At 46.5% G+C, this 17,935-nt stretch overlaps 1 long non-coding RNA gene across 1 annotated transcript; it reads right to left on the bottom strand.

Annotated features, from left to right (window-relative positions):
• Positions 1 to 6,148: 6,148 nt before the first annotated feature.
• On the bottom strand, positions 6,149 to 17,794 carry LOC142826988 (uncharacterized). The gene is made up of 3 exons (XR_012901305.2): positions 17,604 to 17,794; positions 14,199 to 14,280; positions 6,149 to 11,633 (listed from the first exon to the last, which is right to left on the bottom strand). It is a non-coding gene; the product is annotated as an uncharacterized LOC142826988 (long non-coding RNA).
• Positions 17,795 to 17,935: the final 141 nt, after the last annotated feature.

Below are 17,935 nucleotides of genomic sequence, written 5' to 3'. Positions count from 1 at the left end.
ATGTGAGAGAGCGACCATGCAGTATGGATGCTCTTTTGTGCGAAAGCACATCGCTTTACCTATGTGCTTTTGCAATGTGTACACGGTCTTGCACAAGAAGTTTTTGTGGAAGATCTCTTCCTCAAAAAGCTTCTTCTCACGCAAGAAGCCTGCAGGGTAGATGTAACCTTAGTGTGGCAGAAGCTGCTCTGGGGAACATCCAAAGCTATCTACTTTTGGAGGAAATAGGACTACTGGGAGGAGATACAGAAAGGGTGTGAGGCTAACATGAATTTATTTAAGTCTAAGTTGACAGGAAATGGATATACAATTCCTAAATTTTCAGCCTTGAAAAACCAGAGTAAAAATTCACACCTGCTGCATTCTCATTTGATGGCTAATGAGGATGATAGGGCAGGCCAGTTCCCACCTACTCTGTAGGGGTATGTCTAGACTACATGGCTCCGTCGATGGAGCCATGTAGATTTGTTTACTAGGTATAGGGAAATGAAGCGGCGATTTAAATTAGAGCCACTTCATTTAAATTTAAACGGCTGCCGCGCTGTGCCAATCAGCTGTTTGTTGGCTCAGCGCGCTAGTCTGGATGCTCCCCCGTCGACATCAAAGGCATTTGTCGACCTCCCCGGTAAACCTCATCCCATGAGGCATAACGGGGAGGTTGACAAATGCCTTTGATGTCGATGGGGGAGCATCCAGACTATCGCGCTGTGCCAACAAACAGCTGATCGGCACAGTGCAGCAGCCATTTAAATTTAAATGAAGCGGTAATTATTTAAATCGCCTCTTCATTTCCCTATGCCTATGACCCTAATCTACATGGCTCCGTTGACGGAGCCATGTAGTCTAGACACACCCTAGATGACCTCTGGCTGGACTGTACCATGGTAGTCTGCTCCTATACACTTCTCCCTCACTCTCTTCCCCAGACACTGCCTATTTGGCTGGCTGCTTCTTGGGACCATGGTAGAATGCCCTCCATTTATTGTTATGGTATCCCAGCATTCACCAACACCAGAAGCAAATGCTGACATCCTGGCAGCATCTGACACTCTTATCAGCTGAGCACCACCTTGGAATTCCTATTTGCTAATGCCTCATTCTAATATGCTAATGAAAATGGAGCAGAGATCTGCCCAAGTGCCCTGCTGCAACTAGCCTAATTTGGTGCCTCTTTTGAAAATGTCACATCTAATTGTGGAAAAATGTCTTTAGATATCGCCACCTGGCTCTCCAAATTCCACCGCTCAATGTCATCCCAGTGTCTTCCTATCCAGTGCCTTAACTGCAAGCAAGTGACATTATGGTAGCTCATAGCAGCATAGTGAAAGTGGAGGAGTTCTGAAATTGTCTGGGGTTACATGTCCCTAAATACCTGTAATCTCCCCCAAAATTTGCTTTCCTTTGATACTGTAACCCTCTTCTCTTCTCTCTTGAGCATTGTTGTTATAGTCCTTTGGAGAAAGCCGTTTCAAAATGTGCTTTTATGTCTCCTGTAATTCGAGTTTTGGATAGTTATCTGATTATATAGTTATCTGACTCCACTGAGTCAGGCTGTAAGTCAATGTAAGACAGTGCCAAAACACAGAGCAGTAAACAAAGTAGTTTTCTTTCTTATAAGTCTTTCATTATTTCTGAGACAATCCACATTCAAGACCCGTAGCCTAGGAAATAGCCTTTCACGTTTACTCTAGCCAAAATAGCAGGAAGCAAGTCTCAGAGAGGTAGCTAAGTCAGCCTGTATCGCAAAAATGGGGCAACATGGCATAGAGGTTCTGGGCAACCTGCCTCAGAGCACTGGGCAGCACGGTCTGAGTGCTGGGCAGGCAGCACAGCCCCAGCATCAGGTGCCACAACTTCTTGTGGAAGAGAGACCAGCCAGTCCCTGTCAGCCTGAGCCAGCCAGGGCAAAGCACTATGAACTAGGGATGTAAGTGAGTAATCAAGTAGTCGACTAACCGATAAGCTTAGGCTTATAGATTAGTCAAGTCGACTACTCAACTACTTGATTGCCTGCCTGTGTGCTGCCTCTGTATCAGAAGCAGCAAGGGACGAGGAAAGCAGGAGCTGGTGCTGAGGGGAGCCGGCTTAAAAGCTGGTGTTGCCTCACCCCCTTCTCCACTGCTGCCTCAATCAGAGGCAGCAGCATGGCGGGGCAGGGGAGGCTGCCAAGAAGTAGACTCTGCATGTGGCAGGTCCAGGCTCACCATGGGTAGAGGCTGCTCTGGGAACCCCCATGGTCAGGGGTTGCTGGACCCAGTGCAACCCAGGACTAAGCAAGCCTGGCTTAGTCCTGGTTCGCGACAAGTCCAGGAGCTACCCCCGTTGCAGCTCTGCAGTTTAAATATAGTAGGAGTCTGGCTACCTGCCCCCTGGCTCTTACTACATTTAAACTGCAGAGTTGCAGCGTGGGTGGCTCCCAGACCCGGCACAAGCCAGGAATGAGTGCCTTCCCTTATCAACTAATTGTGTAGTCGATACAAATTCTATCGAATACACGATCAGTGAAATACCTGATTCTTACCCTTCCTACTGTGAACAGCAGCGGGAGGCCTGACCTACGGGTGGCATGTGGACAAAGTCATGGTGGGCTGTTTGAGGAGCTACAGCCTGCCCTGCCTACAGTATCTGCTGCCTATGGAGAAGAACAAATAAGGAGCAAAGGAAAAAAATGTACAGCTTCCAAAGTGAGACAATCTGATGATGTCACTTGTATCCAGGGTGTTCTGAAGGTGACTGACCCATTGCCGTCTCTTACATTTCAATTTTCAGTCACTGTGAAGTGTTGTCTACCTCCAGCCCAAAGGTGGCAGTATTTCATAGAATCATACACATATAAGGCTGGAAGAAACCTCAGGAGGTCATCGAATCTAGCCCCCTGCCCAAAGCAGGACCAAACCCAACTAAATCAACCCAGCCAGAGCTTTGTTAAGCTGAGACTTGAAAACCTCCAGGGATGGATATTCCACCACCTCGCTAGGTATCCAATTCCAGTCCTTCACCACCTTCCTAGCAAAATAGTTTTTCCTTATATCCAACCAAGACTTTCCCACTGTAACTTGAGACCATTCCTCCTCGTTCTGTCATCTGTCACTACTGGGAACAGCCTCTCTCCTCTTTGGAATCTCCTTTCAGGAAGTTGGTGCGCCAAGTGCACGCCTAGGTAGTTTAATGGAAGGCAGATATGCTGGTCTTTGGGTGAAGAGTTTTCTCTTCTCTGACTGACCAGAGCTGGGGTGCTTCAACTTAGTCAGGAAGAACCTGGGGCCAATTAAGAACCTGCCAGAAGCAGCAAGCTAATCAGAACACCTGCAGCCCATTAAGGACCTGCTGAAGCTAGTTTATAAGGCTTCCCTTCAAAAAGGGCAGGCAGACCAAGGACTGGGAGTGAAGAGGTGTTGAGGAAAAGCAGAAGGATGTAATCAGGTACCATGAGACAGGCAGTTGGGGGAGTTCGTTGGGGAAGTGGCTCAGGGGAAAAGCTGCAACTTTGGTGGTGAAGGAATTGCTACCTGTTGCTACAATTAGGATGCCTGGGCTGGAACCTGGAATAGAGGGTGGACCTGGACTCCCCCCCAACCCTTCTTGCATCACTGTGGTGGCCACCCCTGGAGGGGGAGTTTGGGACTAATGAGGGGTCAATCTAAAATCTGTTTGGCTGGCCTATAATGAAGATGGTGCTGGGATACTTGCAAGCGTGCCATTTTGGGAGAGTAGGGGGGCAGCAGCCTTGAGCTCTGGGATGCAGCTTGCTTTTCATCCCTTTTCCTGGGTGCTAAGGGAGTGAGGGGAAGTGCTTGCAATCTGAGCATGCCTCTCACACCTAGCTGGTGTTGGCATCTGGGGAACAGGATGAAAAGCAAGCTGTTTCCTGGAGTGCACGGCTGTAGCCCCCCTACCTTCCTGAAATGGTGCCCTTGGATCCTTGCCTCTAGTAAAAAAGTGAGAGGCTACATGGAGGGTAGCAGCAAGCCTCCGAGGCAAACATTTTCTGCCTAGAAGCGCAGGACCCTTGGGGCAATGCTGTAGCTCTGTCACCGAGGCTTCAGTATAAAAGATTCTATGTAAATGGAAAACATCTTAAAGAATTATCCAAACCTCAAGACCAAAGAATGTGTGTGTCATTGCCAGGGGAATTTTGGCTTCTGCAACAATTGTCACCTTTGATTTTGTTCTCCTGTAAGCAATTTTCATTCAGCATCTGTCTGCTCCACCATTATCATGACTCTCACAGACAGAACTAGTATACTGTTTATAGTATTCTGTTCATAATCTCCACCCAGAATTCCCCTGTGAACATCTGCACACATCTGGATGGAATTTTGCAGGATGATTTTTATGCAGAAACCTGAATGTGAATATTTTAGAGATGGTTAAAAATGGAGCAGCAGTTGTTGAAGGATATTCTCCGTAAATGGTACCTAGTAAAACAGACACAGGCAGTCCCCGGGTTACGTACAAGATAGGGACTGTAGGTTTGTTCTTAAGTTGAATCTGTATGTAAGTCGGAACTGGCGTCAGCCGCTGCTGAAACTGATCAGTTTCAACGGCGGCTGAATCTGGATGCCAGTTCTGACTTACATACAGATTCAACTTAAGAAACCCAGGCATCCCCAAGTCAGCCGCTGGTCAGTTTCAGCAGCGGCTGACTTGGGGACGGCTGGTACAGAGCAGCTTGGGTGCTGCTGGGTTGCTCCAGTAGCGCGGCTCCTCGGCTCTACTGGAGCAACCCAGCAGCACCCCAGCTGCTCTGCCCCAGGCGTCCTGATTCAGCCGCTGCTGAAACTGACCAGCAGCAGCTGAATCAGGACGCCTGGGGCAGAGCAGCTGGGGTGCTGCCAGGTTGGTCCGGAGCGGCGCTGTGGGACCAACCCAGCAGCCCCCAGCTGCTCTACCCCAGGGGTAGGCAAGAAAAGCCTGGTCTGCTGGGGGGGGGGCACTAGCTGCACCCCCTCCCAGCAGACCAGGGGGACAGGAGCAAAGCCGCGGAGCACGCCCGCAGCGGAACAGCCCAAGCGCGCCCAGGCTGTCCCGCTGCGGGCGTGCTCCGCAGTTTTGCTCCTGTCCCCCTGGTCTGCTGGGGGGGTAAAGCAAAGCCGCTGGACCCCCCCAGCAGACCAGGGGGACAGGAGCAAAGCCGCCCAGGCGGGGGGAGTCCCGCTGCCTGGGCGGCTTTGCTCCGGGGCAAACGAGCAAAGCCGCCCAGGCAGCGGGACTCCCCCCGCCTGGGCGGCTTTGCTCGGGTGTCCCTGGTCTGCTGGGGGGGTCCAGCGGCTTTGCTGGACCCCCCCAGCAGACCAGGGAGACCGGGAGAAGCTTTTCTCGCCCCGGAGGACACGGGTGGCGATCCGCCGCTCGTGAGCTCCGGGGCGAGAAAAGCCCCGTTCGTAAGTGCGGATCCGACATAAGTCGGATCCGCGTAAATTGGGGACTGCCTGTACTCACAAAGTGTTCCTCTTTGTTTTATAACATTTAATATTTTGAATTGCCACGGTCTTAAAAAAACCAAAGAAATTCAAAACATTCTTTAGCTCTATTAAATTCAGTGGTATAAGCTACAAAAATGTCTTGGCTTCACAAAACCATATATACATGTATAAAGGCTGCAATGTCATGTGGAACATTGATATACTTTCTTTGCCTCTTGTATGATTCCAGGGCTTGACAAATAATGCAATCTTCTCTCCCGTGGCGAGTAGATTGCAACCCGGAAGAGCCGGATTCTGGCGATCTGCGCACGTGCAGAACGAACCGTGCATGAACAGATCGCCGGACAGTGGGGCTCATCGCAGTTCAGCGAGACCTGCTCATCATCATTATCAACAACCAAGGGCTCAACGCACATTGGTGTCCGATGCCTCCCTCACTATTTCCTTCCATCTTTCCCAGTCCAGTGAGGAGTAGCTTAGGCTATGTCTACACTACAGTGCTAATTCGAACTAACTTAATTCGAATTAGTTAATTCGAACTAAGCTAATTCGAACTAGTGCATCTAGACTAAAAAATTAGTTCGAATTAGCATTTTGCTAATTCGAACTAGCATGTCCACACTGAGTGGACCCTGAACTGAGGGTAAGGATGTCCAGAAGCAGTGCCGGCAGGGCATCAGATTAGGACTTAGAGTGTGGAGCTTCTGCCTCAGGCTGTGCTTAAAGGGACCCAACCCCCACCCCGGACAGACAGTTCTCAGGGGTTCCCCGCTTGCAAAGCAGTCCTGGCTTGGAGTGCCCTGAGTGCCCACACTCGGCACATCACAGCACTTGGCCATCAGCCCGGCTGCACTTGCCGCAGGCTGCCATCCGGGGGGGGTCAATCAAGGGGCTTCAGGAGAGCCACCCCAGTCCTCCCCATCGGGGGCTCGTACCCCATTCCTCCCTCATCTCCTTCCACTTACTCCTCCCTAGCCCCCCTTCCTGATGTACAAAATAAAGGACACATGTGTTCAAAAATAGAAACTCTCTTTATTGAAGAAAACTCAGGGAGACTGGGAAAAGGAGGTGAGAGAGGGGAAGAGAGGGGAGGGCAACTACAATATCAGTGGTTTGGAACAGGTCCCATATGAAGAGAGGCTAAAGAGACTGGGACTTCTCAGCTTAGAAAAGAGGAGACTGAGGGGGGATATGATAGAGGTCTATAAAAGCATGAGTGGTGTGGAGAGGGTGCATAAAGAAAAGCTCTTCATTAGTTCCCATAATAGAAGGACTAGAGGACACCAAATGAAATGAATGGGTAGCAGGCTTCAAACTAATAACAGAAAGTTGTTAATCACAAAGCAAATAGTCAACCTGTGGAACTCCTTGCTGCAGGAGGCTGTGAAGGCTAGAACTAGAACAGAGTTTAAAGAGAAGTTAGATCAAGTCATGGAGGTTGGGTCCATGGAGTGCTATTAGCCAGGGGGTAGAAATGGTGTTCCTGGCCTCTGTTTGTGGAAGGCTGGAAATGGATGGCACAAGACAAATGGCTTGGTCATTGTCTTCAGTCCATCCCCTCCAGGGTCCCTAGTGTTGGCTGCTATTGACAGACAGGCTACTGGGCTAGATGGACCTTTGGTCTGACCCAGTACGGCCATTGTAAGCTCAGGGCTCAGGGTCGGGGGTCTCAGTGGACCACCTTGATTTTCATGCACACCTGCTCCTGGGTGGCAAGGCTGGCAGCTCTCCTGCCCTAGACAGCCACTTTCCTGTGTCTAGTGCGGAGGTCGTGGATGAGGTCCACGATCTCCGCACTAGACCAGGCGGGCGCCCGCCTCTTGCGGACCCGGGCAGGCTCCCGGGAGCCGCCAGCCTGGTCCCGGGAAGAGGCGGAGGGCTGGGTGGCAGCGGGTGGCTGGCTCGAGCCATGCCAGGTGCAGGGTCTGCTGGCTGGGTGCTAGCAGGCTTGCACCTGGCACGGGCATCGTAGCCAGCCCGTGCCCCTTTAAGGGCTCCGGGGCCGGGAGGGGGGCAGACGAGTTTCCCTGGTGGTGCCCAGAGTGGCCACCAGGGCAAGCTGGGGAGGGCTAGCCTCCCACTAGTTCGAATTAAGTGGCTACACAGCCCTTAATTCGAACTAGCTAATTCGAACTAGGCGTTAGTCCTCGTAAAATGAGGTTTACCTAGTTTGAATTAAGCACTCTGCTAGTTCGAATTAAGTTCGAACTAGCGGAGCGCTAGTGTAGCGCCTATCAAAGTTAATTCCAACTAACGTCTGTTAGTTCGAATTAACTTTGTAGTGTAGACATACCCTTAGTTTCTGTAGACTAGCTCTGTAACAATCTACTATATCATCTACCCATTCTCTGTGGGGTCTGCCTCTACTATTTGGACCATCCATTATGCTGAATACAGGTGTGGTTTTAGTCACTAAGGTATGAAATTAGCTCCTGTGATTTTGTTTAATTAAGTCCTTGATGTTTGTACAACTTTTGGAAGTCGTAAGTGCTAAGTGTGTGCTACTGATATTTTTTCAGCCTCTGAAGTTTCATATTTTTTTCAACAAATGGTCTGGTATCACTAACAAAACACGTAAATGGTATCATGAGCTTTCGTGGGCACAGCCCACTTCTTCACATGACCGGAGTTTTACTTTATTTTTTTCAGTTTATTTTAAATCTTTGTGCCATCTGTAAGGTTGCCAACTTTCTAATCACATAAACGAAACACCCCTGCCCGGATCCTTTCCCAAGGATCTGATTTCCAGTCATTCTCTCTTTTGAAGAATTATGTAGATGCCTAGACTATGCATAGGACCTCTGCACGCACAGGAGCTGATTTAACCCTGGGGTGAAATCCTCAGAATGGATAGTGCTCACTGAATAGATAACTCGTTGGCATTTCTTATTACCTTCATAAAACAATGTGTGATCCCAGGCTTTAAAATTGAGTATGTATTATTCAAAACCTTCTATGAAAATAGCCTTAATAATTTCCTGATGGATCTTTCTATAGTGCTCTGATCAGAGCATCTTAGTGCTTTACAAATAGTAATGCAGCTGTCTTCAGAACAACCCTATTTACGGATGTGGTACAAAGGCACAGAGAGTGAAGCCAAAATTCTCAAAAGATGGCAACTAGTTCTAGGTACCCAGTCTGAGACACACAGCAGCTCACGTGGTTTTTCCAAGTACTCCCCATTTTGTAGCACTTTATGTACTCAGAGAACAGTTCATTTGAGCACCTCTTCACGGGGGGGGGGGGGGCGGCAGCTGATCATATCCCTTCCCTCAGCACAGTCATTCCTCTTCATTGACACATCCCTTCTGTTCTACCTCCACAGAGTCTCTCCCAATCCCTCCTCTTTCTTGGCATCTTCATGATGCCTTCCTCTTCCTAAGCATGGACCCTTTTTCCCCCACCTCTGCAAAAACTCCTGTGGCCCCTCTTCCTCTGTACATTTCTTTGTAATCCTTCCTTCTCTTGATCTCTAGTTATCCCTTCTCCTCTTCTTCCTCTTGGCAATCCCTTGTGGATGCTCTTTCTTCTTTTTCCATGCTTACTCTCATAATGGCTCCTTTTCTGCATGGTCCCTCATGGTACCTGTTGCTCCTTCTGCCATGCAGTCCCTCATAATTCCCTCCGGCTCTTCCTCCAAGTGATCTATCATGACAAAAGGTCTTTCTTCCTCCATACAGTCTCTCAAGGCCTCTCCTCACGTGATCTCTCATGGCCCCTTCAGCTCTGTATGTTCCCTCATAATCTTTCCCTGCACTGTTACTCATCTTTCTCTGCATGACCCCTTGCTGTGTTTGTGGCTTCCCCCTCATACAATCACTCCTGGATCTTTCTCTTCCTCCTCCTAGTAAGCCCCTCCTCTGAACTGTTTCTGAGGTTCCCTTCCTCCTCATCTGCATAATCCTGTGCAGCTCTTCCCCTACACAAAGTTCCTCCTCCACACAATCTTTTGACTGAGCTAGTTTGAATACTTTAAAGAAAGAAATAGTATGTTAACCCTTACTATGGGAGTGGATGCCTCTGGGAACTGCTAATAAAATACAGAGCCTCTCATCTGTTGGTTATCATTTTAAAATCAGCTAATTTCAGAAGGATGAAAAATTGTCCCCTCCAATTGATATTTGGTGTCTCCTATTTGAGATGAGTTTCATTGGGACTCTGTTCCAGCTCCACCATTCAACTCAAAACTGCACTTTGCACTTAAAGGTACACTCAGCTGAGAGGCCAAGAACTGTATGGGCCAACAGAGATTGAATTGCCCCTGTTATGCTGAGAGGGACATCCCCATATATCCGGGGCACTGAGTTATTTGGAAAGCTTGGCATCTGCTGCTGTGTAGATAAAGAACAATTCATGCACCATGGCTTTCTAGATAATGCCTTTCATCAGCACTACATTCCTACAATCTTTGGAAAATGAAATTTTTGATTAAGCGATTTAATCAACTAAATGCATACAATTTCACACACAGGCTGTACAACAATTGGCAGTTATTAATATTAATGAGCATTTATTTACATGAATAATCCTCTTAAATCAGTGGGACCACTCACCAGAGTATGTTAACACAGGCATAGGGAAGGGTTGTACACCCTAGCTCTAAGATTATAGAATAGTTACTAGAGCAGTATACAAAGATGTAACTAAAAGGGATGGGATGAGATAAATTTTCCCTGTCTTAATTTTATCTTGAACATCAGGAAACCTGTCCTGACAGTATAATGAATTAGGACGTGAATAATCGCCACAGATGGTGGACGACCTATCATTAGGGTTGTTTAAAACTAGATTAGACAAAATACTAGAAAGTGTACTGCGGAAGATAATTTTGCATAGGCAAGGTGTATGACAAAGTGTTTTTTAATCTCTAATTTCTGCAAATCTATGTTATTTGGTTTTGTTGTATTCAGAGATTTTTTTTGTAGCATGATGATTTTGTGAAATTTTAAGATTTTATTTTAACACTCAAGATTTAAGAAAATTTGAATAGGATCCTGTAAACCTCATTTTTTAAGGAATACAGGATCTGTCGAAAAAGGGTTTATTTTTCGACAGATCCCCGTCTAGACTGCTGGGGGGGCGGGTTTCGAAAAAAGCAGCGGCCATGTTTATGCTAATGAAGCATGGGATATTTAAATCCCTGCTTCATTAGAAATTTCGACGTGCCTAATCTACATCTCTCTGTCAACAGAGAGGTGTAGTCTAGACGTACCTGTTATGAAGAATTTAATGAAAGTAGACATAACCAAAAATTCCCACAAGGTCTGCAGACCATAGGTTGAAAGCCACTGGGTTACAATGAGCATGTACAGAGAGAGCCAAAGAGGGCTGAAAGCCAACTTTACTCATAGCAAGAGCGAGGCTCTGGGGAAGTGGCTCTCAATCTGCAGATGAAAGACTTCTTTGCAGCCCAGTCAGCACACAGCAGTAGTGCATGTAACATCCTCAGGGCCATACGGCTAGTGTGGATGTGGCCCACATAACACCCAGATTGCTGCATATGTGGCTCACAATGATAAACTGGTGGAGAAGCACTGCTCTGTGGCAATACTGTTGTGTCTATTCAACCTGATCATCACCCAGGCACCATGAATTCTAGCCCTATTGTGAGTGGAAATCTGAAATAAAAGAGCATGTTCTTACAATCCACCTGTCTAAAAGGGTTTTGTATTTTTGGGAAATGTAATCTGAGTACAGCAGAATATTCAGAAAGCTCTAAAGCAATTTTTTAAAATAAAAATTACACATGCAAGCTCTTGCTGGGAGGAGAGGGAAAGTTAGGGAGCAAAGGAATATGTGGGGAGGGATTTAGGCTGCAGTGAGAGAAAGGGAATAAATAGGGATGAGAGATAAAGGAAGGGAGAACAGTTGTGGGCATCAGTTGGGGAAGGGAAACATGGAGATAAGAGGAGAGAAATATAGGACAGCCTTACATCCTCCCGTAGTCTGGTGTCCCCTGAGAGAGAGCAAGGAGGGTGGAGTTGAGACCTGGTAATCTGTGGGCTGTCTGTGTGGGGGCACAGGTGCTGGCAAACCAGCAGCAGTGTGAAAGACCTCCTTTAAATAGCTCCTTAATGGTTCTTTAAATAGCTCCATGCTGACTCTTTAAACAGTGCCCTGGCTGGCTTTTGCCAGAGCAGCACACTCGGGCGCACCTCCTTACTTTCACTTTTGTTCTCTCATCATCCTCCTTTTTCCATGTTAGACCTGCAGAAAGGAAAAGGAGCAGTATAAGTGCACCTACACTAACTGAGAGATCACCCTCACGTTGAGGTGAAATTTCATAGATCAGTTAAACTGGTTTTAGGACTAGATCACACTGGTGATGAAGTGTAAATTAGTCACTTTGCGATGCACAATCTGGTCTTGGGTCTCTCATTTAGGCATTGTTCACTCTTAAAATGTTTATTAAAAACCTATATCAGTCAAAGATGTGACCTCTTGTGATACAGCTATGCTTACAACTCCCATTCCCCAGCTCCTTTCCATCATGTAGACATAGCTGTGCCTAAGAAGGCTTCAGTCTGTCTGTCTAATGTCATTTGAAGAGCTAGTGTTCCTATATTGGCAGAACTCCTTGTTCTGTTGATGTATGCTGTGTCTATAACAGACAGTTATACCAGCATAGACACAGTTTTAGACAAGAAGAGATAACAGGAGGCAATATTACTAGCTGAGCAAGAGCTACCTTTAAGGTACACATCTTTTCCTATCATCCAGCCTGAATAGCAGATACGGATGAGAGAAAATGGAAGCCCGGTCTGTGAAACAACTGCAGAGTTGCTGTGATAAGGCTTCATCAATCTACTGGCTGATGTACCCATGCACTCTCTTGTGAGCTTGCTTTTTCGAAAGAAGTGGTTGCAGTCTAGATGCTCTCTTTCAAAAGAGGCTTCTAGTCTAGACATAGCCTATAAGGGTAAATGACAACAGACTTGCACTGAAATAACAAACTCAGTTTTAATTCACACCTTTTGTTATTATGATGGAAGTCTGGGTGTTTGGGATTAAAAACCTCTATTTTGATTTTTGCTTAATTTATTTTGCCAATTTAAGGATACGTCTAGACTACAAGCTTTTGTCGAAAAAAGTTTTGTTGACAGATACTGTCAACAAAGCTTCTGTCAACAAAGAGCATCTAGACTACATCCGGTTCTGTCGACAAAGCAAGCCACTTTGTTGACATGACAATGTAGATGCAAAGGACAGTGTAGATGCAATAACGTCTCCTGTCGACAGAACTCTGTCAACAAAAGGCGTTGTTCCTCGTAGAATGAGGTTTACAACTGTCGACAAAACTGCTGAGTTCTGTCGACATTATGTCGACAGAACTCAGCAGCAGTGTAGATGCAGGTATAGTTTTGTCAACAAAACCCTGTAGTCTAGACAAACCCTAAGAGAACTGAGCCAAGATACTTTTCAAATAATGTTATCTAGCTAACAAGGCTAGGGTGATTTTAAAACACATGGTTTTTATCCCCTAGAGATCTAAAGAAACCTATTTCCCAGAACTGTACTCTTATCAGTAATGCTACCACATGATGGTGCCACAGTACTACTTTTAGATAGTTTTGGTTGTCCTTAAGTTCAATCAGTTGTATTTTGAAATCTAGCCTTGGCTTGGATTCTTGCAATGTTTTCCTGCATATGCTAGTTCAGCGTTTCCCAAAGTGTGGTCTGAGGCCCGGTACCAGTCCTTAAAAAAAAATATATATATATACCGGTCCTCAGAAAAATTCTTGGCAGAGAGCCTGCCACCACGGAGTCTCTGCTAACCATGCTCCCGGGCAGTGGGGCTAGATCCAGCGGGTGCTAGGATCCAGGAAGAAGGCTGGTCACATCGACGCAGAATGCCTGGCGCTGGCTCATAAAGCGGCCGGGATTTGAGACAGGAGGGGGGGCAGAACAACCCACCGGATAGGTAGGGCCAGTGCGGGCTTCCTGCAGGGTCGGGGGGCAGTTCTGCAGCTGCATGTCAGGTCCCGAAAGCGAGCAGGCTGCTTTCCCCCTGCCCCATCAGCCGGCGCAGTACCTAAAACTAAGGTCCATTGTGCACTGGGGACTTTGTTCCCCTGCTGCTTTCCTGCGTGTGGGGGAGAGGGTGGGAGTCCGGGACTGCGCCTGCTCGGGCAGTGTGCGCTGCCATGGGGAGCAGAGGAGCAAGGCACACGCTGCCCGATCAGTTGGGGCTGGCGCAGTCCGGTATTCCCCCTCTACCTTCCCTCTCCCCATGCGGGAAGGCAGCAGGGGAATAAAGTCCGTAGCTCACCGGCTCCAGCTGTTCGGTCAGCGCGCGCTGCCGTGAGGAGCGGAGGGGCAAGGTGCAGGCTGCCCGAGCATTTGTTGCTGGCGCGGTCCGGGAGTCCCCTTCCCCCCGTGCAGGAAGGCATCAGGCGTGCAACAGACCAGCGTTTCAGGTACCTCTTCACTGTTTGGGTGGACAGGGGAGTAGCCCACACACTTCCTGGGCCTTGGCGTGCAGCTACAGGATCCCCAGGTGTTGGTCCCTGTCTCCTCCTCCTCACCCAGACCCCCCACAACATCTCTTGGGACTAACATCAAGTATAAATGAATATTTTCCTCCAATTGACAGCAGTAAAATGTGGATTAAGAACGCGTTTACTGTTGACACCGAAAATGAAGAAATATTACAATTGAATGCATGAAAAGTGGATTCATTAATTGAACTTTCCTGTGACTCTGCCTTAAAAGAGAACTTTGATAAACTCTCCCTGATTGATTTTTGGATGAGCTGTAGAAATGAATACTCACATTTATCTGAGAAAGCAGTCAAATTCTTAATGCCTTTCGTCACGACATGTAAGTGTGAAACTAGTTTCTCGTCTTTGGTTTTCTTCAAAAATAAATATAAAAATAGATTGAATGTCGAACCAGATTTGAGGATAAAACTTTCTTCTTTTGCTCCTGACAAAGTTGCTATGTGATGCAAAACAACATCATCCTTCCCATTAGTTCTCCTTTTAGTTATTTAAAAGCTATAAATTGCACACATAATAAATGACTTGTATTCAACTCATTCAATTATAAATAAATAAACTTTACAACTGTTAAAATTCTACTGGTTAAATTGTAATTAAGGCAATAACAATAATTTAGGCACTTACATAATATAAATCTTGATATAAAATACTTATTATTATTATTGTGAATAAATAATAAACAGTGAAAATTTATTCATTTTTCATTTTTTTTAAAATATGTGTTTATATTTTTAGGCTGCAAAAAAAGGTTCTGAAAAAAAAAACAGGTTCCAAGTATATAAAGTTTGGGAAACCCTGGTCTAGCCAGCTTTCTATCCATCTTATAGTCCATTTATCCAATCCATATTCCCTTAACTTGCTTGCAGGAATATTGTGGGAGACCATATCAAAAGGTTTGCTAAAGTTGGCACTGCGGGCTTTGGAAGGATGAGAAAATTTATTTGCATATTCATCATTTGTTTAATGAATATGCAAATAAATGTTACCAGTTCTCCAAAAGCTCGTGAATGGATTTACTGGTCCCCAGTATCAAAGACTGGGAACCCCTGTGCTAGTTTATTATAACAGGACTAATACCTAGCTCTTATATAACGTTCACTCCATTTGTCTGAATCACTGACGTAAGATTCAACCACATAGTGATCAAAACCACTGGGACAAAAATCATTTCTATACTAATAAAATACTCTACTTGTAAGAATCAACCACTTATGAGAATCAAATAATCCAGCACAGATGTGACTTTTAAAAGGAGTATACTGTAGTTTGTTTTTGGAAAAGTATATAAATCGTTATTACCTAAATGATAACCTGAGATTGAAAGAAAATACCTTGCTCAAGTAACTACATTGTTTTATTTGAATTTAAAATATTTGTATCCTGCCAGCCAATTAATGATTCACAAATTCCACCATTGTTGGATGATCATTTGAACATTTTTTTTTATTTTCCAGCACCCACAACTGGGGTCAGATTTTTAAAAGCTCAGTTTTAACACAAAAATAAGGGCAAGGTTATCAAAAGAGGTTAGCATCTGACACGATGACTGTGTTTGAAAGTTTTGCTGATTGTGGGTGCTGAGTCCTATTGAAAATCTGGTCTTTAGTACTATATTTAATCAGATGACCCATGACCAGTATTCAAGATGAAAATTAATCAAAGCCTGATTTGTCTGTTTTATTTTATAACAACAAGGTTTTCCAAGGTCCCATCTATACACCAAATTCAGCTAGGATGGAGAACGTGGTTATAATAGTGAATTTGCCTTGCTACTTGTGTAGTTATTTATGCCTGTACAATGGAGAAGCAAGCTTTATATGCAAAACTTCCATTGCAGTTATCCTGAGCTGTGTGCTCACTTATGTCTGAGAGCAGAATTTGGCTTGCTGTCTTTAAGGTTATCAATAGACTACACAGAAGATTTACTAGAGTTTTTTTTCTTTTAAATCTCTTTTCCTCATTCAGATGGAAAATGAGTAGTCCTGTGGCACCTTAAAGACTAACAAATATATAAATATATATATATATAGTATCATGAGCTTTTGTGAGCAAAACCAACTTCTTCACATGAGAGTGGAGAAAAAAGGGGAACCTCACAATAAATAACAGAAAAAGAAGGGAGGAGGGGAAAGGAGGGGAACTTTTTTCTCTCTCCTCTTCCCCTTTTTTCTCCATTTTCATCTGAGAAGGTGGGTTTTACCCATGAAAGTTCATGATATATATTTGTTAGTCTTTAAGGTGCTACAGAACTACTTGTTTTGTTTTAAAGTTACAGATTAACATGGCTATCTCTGAGTCATCCAAATAGAGTTTGACAAGCTGCAAACTGAAAGATTACAAGTATGGTTAATTCACGTAATATACATACATTCTTTGCAGCACAATGCACAATGTTGGTCTCTAGGCACTTGTCAGCATAACACACAAGATAGCACTCCCCACCCCCCCATATTGGCAATCTCATCATGTCCTCCATTCAGGCACAAAAATCTTTCATAATGAAGACTGATAATAGATAAATTCAACTCAGCTCAAATGTTCTTATCTGGAGAAGAGATGATAATGCCAGACTACACATAGCTCACATTACTTCAGTAAAACATATTTAGAACAGTCAGGTTTTAACTAAAAGGCATTTTTACATTTAAAACTAAACTCTGTTGTCAAAGTCAATGGTAATTGTGTGTGTTCACAATCAGGGGTAGCAGCCAGTTAATAAAGCTTGTGGCATGATGCTGCTCTCTCCAGCAATAGGCTTGGGGTATCCCTAAATTGTGTAGCTCAGAGCTAGCCCCTTCCAGTGGCAACTTGTGGGCTCCCAGGACCTTGGAAAGAAAATGGTTTAGTGCAGGAGTGGGAAATCTATGGTTCAGCAGGGCCAGATCCAGCCCCCAGCTTGCCTGGATCCGGCCTCTAAGGCTCAGGTGGCCCCCTTCCTGGTCTCCACAGCATCAGAGAACCTATGCTGGTGCCCCAGATCTGTGTCCTCTTCTGCTGCAGGACTGCAGAGCCAACTCCCTGCTGGGAGGGGGGGAAGTAGCCCAGAGCCTTGCAGGCAGGAATCAGGCAAGCAGGGACCAGATTCAACCCACAGGGAAGGGGGAGGAAATAGCTCTGTGCACTGCCACTCCCACTCTTCCTTGCCCCATCCCGCAGCTGGGGAAAAAGCAGGGCAGTAAAGTTCAGCCTGGAGGATTTTTCCTTGCCACTAGGGAAGTGCACTCCCATTGCCCAAATCCTTCACCCCTTCCCATCCAGATGCCTCACCCCCACTTCACTCCTTCACCCTCTTCCCAAACCTCCATTTCCACCTCCTCCCATCCCAACCTCACTTCAACCTTGCACTGCCACTTCACAGCTGCACCCTGCCTCCTGTCCAGACCCCACTACACACCCTCAATCTCCAGCCTGCACCCTACCTCCCCTAGAGACTCTGGATTCCCACTCTGCTCCTGCCCCTTCTCACCTTTCCAGATCCAACCACCAACCCACTCCTGCCTTCTCTCTCCCAGTCCCCACACCTCAAACCTGCTTCCTGGCAGCCCCCTCCCACACACTGAACCCATCATTCTGGCCCCACCCCAGAGCCTAGGGGGGGGATGTAAAATCTACTAGCCCGGGCACCCCTAGGCTCTGGCGAGGGAAATGTGGAGAGTGTCTTTCTGTTTCTACTTACGGGGTGTTTTTTTGCTGCTTATTTCTGTGCAGTCCCCGACAGATTTTTCAGTAGGGCAGCAGCCCTGGCCCTAGCCTCCCTGGGCGGCTCCTGGTGACTCTCCCCCCGCCCCCAGATCGGGGCTCGCTGCCCCTGGCGGCACGTGGCAGAGGACAGCCCGGGCGCTCAGTGCCACGTGGAGCTAGCGACTCGCTCCGCCCCGCTAGAGCGAGGCAGACTGACAGCTGCAGGGAAGCAGCCGGGGGGGGGGGCAGGGCAACAGCGCCCGCAGCTCCCTTCTGGCAGGCCAGAGGAGCACGCACGCGCCACCTCCCCGCCCCTACGTCACCCTG

The sequence above is a fragment of the Pelodiscus sinensis genome, chromosome 2 (assembly GCF_052426305.1).
Source record: "Pelodiscus sinensis isolate ZL-2025 chromosome 2, ASM5242630v1, whole genome shotgun sequence".
In the NCBI taxonomy this organism is placed as follows: Eukaryota; Metazoa; Chordata; order Testudines; family Trionychidae; genus Pelodiscus; species Pelodiscus sinensis.
The sequence above is the reverse complement of the archived record's forward strand: the minus strand, read 5'-3'. Positions and strand labels throughout refer to the sequence as shown.